Here is a 2,618-nt window from a genome sequence, read left to right on the forward strand (position 1 = left end):
TCATAAAGCTGGTGATGATGTGAGTGCGCATTTAATGTAATTAAATATAAGGGTATTGACTATAAGACTCTAATGTGGTGCAATTAAATATAAGACTTATATATTTAAATATAAGGGTAGAGTGCGCATTTGATTATAAGGGTGCTGGTAATAACATATAAGGGTATTGAGTTTAAATAAATATAAGGGTATTATATATGATTGAATGTAAGAGTAATGGTAATAACATATAAGGGTATTAAATGTAAGAGTGCGCATTTAGTTATAAGTTAAATGTGAGAGTGCGCATTTAATTATAAGGGTGTTGGTATTAAATCATAAGGGTATTATATATAATTAAATATAAGGGTGTTGGTAATAACATATAAGGGTATTAAATGTGAGAGTGCGCATTTAATTATAAGGGTGTTGGTATTAAATCATAAGGGTATTATATATAATTAAATATAAGGGTGTTGGTAATTACATATAAGGGTATTAAATGTAAGAGTGCACATTTAGTTATAAGGGTATTAAATGTGAGAGTGCACATTTAATTATAAGGGTATTAAATGTGAGAGTGCGCATTTAATTATAAGGGTGTTGGTATTAACATATAAGGGTGTTGGTATTAACATATAAGGGTATTATATATAATTAAATATAAGGGTGTTGGTAATAACATATAAGGGTATTAAATGTGATAGTGCGCATTTAATTATAAGGGTGTTGGTATTAAATCATAAGGGTATTATATATAATTAAATATAAGGGTGTTGGTAATAACATATAAGGGTATTAAATGTAAGAGTGCGCATTTAGTTATAAGGGTTATTATAATATAAGGGTACCACATATGAGTTTGTGTAATTAATCAATTATAAGGGTCTAATAATTCATTATAAGGTGTTGGTTTTGAAATATAAAGGTATCAATGCGCACAACTAATCACAAGGGTGTGTTCTTATATCATATGATGATAGAATTAAATATAAGGGTTTGATTAAATATTAGACTATTGTATTTAATTATATATTCATATAATATAAGGGTGTCTCTTCATGATTATTTGGGTAAATATAAGGGTTTGATTAAATATAAGGGTTTGACTAAATATAAGGGTCTGAATAAATACAAGTCTTTCCATATAAGAGTACAGTAAAATAGGTAAAGTCTTAACATGATTATAAGGGCGTTCTTAATAAATGTGTAATAATATAGTCTAAGTGTGCAATAATGAATTGTAAGATATCTATTAATCCAATAAATAGTAAAGACTGTTATCTGGGGCCATACCACAATGAACTTACCGCATCCCGTCCGATCTGCGCAGTCAAACATTGTAGGGCCGAGTCAGTAGTGCGGTGGGGGACCACGTGTGAATACTCTGGTGCCCCAGGTATATGTTTTTTTTGCATCATAGGACAACAACTTAGTTAAATATCTTTTTTTATACAACCATTCCTTGAAACTACAATCAGAATAAGGTCTAAAGGTGTCAAATATGTTTTACATTGTTATCAAATTCAAATCGCTACTCTAACTTTGTAAAAACACACAAACGCTTAACGCATCAAATATCGATGAACAACCGACTTTTTATTACACATAGAACGAGTTAAGATAAACCAGACTTGTAGGGTATGAAAACATGCACAATGATGTGGAGAGTTTAGAAAAACATTGAAAATTCAAAGTTCATAAACAAGATTTGAAGCTATGAGCAAAACAAAAAATTTTACTTGGGATTTGCTTTTTGCGCGCTCAATAACTCAAGTACCAGTGATGCTACAGATAAACCGTGAACATATATGGAGTCAGGCATATGAGGAGCAACTATCCTGCAATTTTCGGAAAATTGATAACTTTTTTTTTTTTGGTCAAAAGTGTAGTGAGGTGTAGTTATTTTCATAGTGTGGTGTGGTAAATGTCAAATTGACTTATTTGAGTAGTGTAGTGTAATGAATTTCATTTTTGAGTGTTGTGTAGTGTTTTTATTTTAATGATGGTGTGTGGTGAATTTCAAGTTTGTAGTGTATTTGATGTGTTTGATTAGTGTAGTGTAGTGAATTTCATTTTTGAGTGTTGTGTAGTGTTTTTATTTTAATGATGTTGTGTAGTGAATTTCAAGTTTGTAGCGTGTTTGATTTGTTTTATTAGTGTAGTGTAATGAATTTCATTTTTGAGTGTTGTGTAGTGTTTTTATTTTAATGATGTTGTGTAGTGAATTTCAAGTGTGTAGTGTGTTTGATTTGTTTTATTAGTGTAGTGTAATGAATTTCATTTTTGAGTGTTGTGTAGTGTTTTTATTTTAATGATGTTGTGTAGTGAATAAAGTGTAGTGTGATTCATTTAATTTATAAGGGTTGAATTTCAAATTTAACTCTCACACGCGCATTTCCTGGCCCTGTTTTGGCCCTGGTTGACACAAACAGGGCCAAAATGCCCAGTCTGGATGAAATTTCAATAATTACCCCTGATGTCCCACTTTGGGTCAAAAATAAAGGCAGATCAGGTTCCTGACTACCTGCACTGCCAACATAGATGCCTCGGGTTGCGGAATCCGAGGCATCATCGGAGGTAAAACCTCGGACAAGGTCTGTTGGAGGTTTTTGTCCAAGGTAATCTTCTGCGCTGGG

The sequence above is a fragment of the Melampsora larici-populina genome (genome assembly GCF_000204055.1).
Source record: "Melampsora larici-populina 98AG31 unplaced genomic scaffold MELLAscaffold_26, whole genome shotgun sequence".
Taxonomy (NCBI): Eukaryota; Fungi; Basidiomycota; class Pucciniomycetes; order Pucciniales; family Melampsoraceae; genus Melampsora; species Melampsora laricis-populina.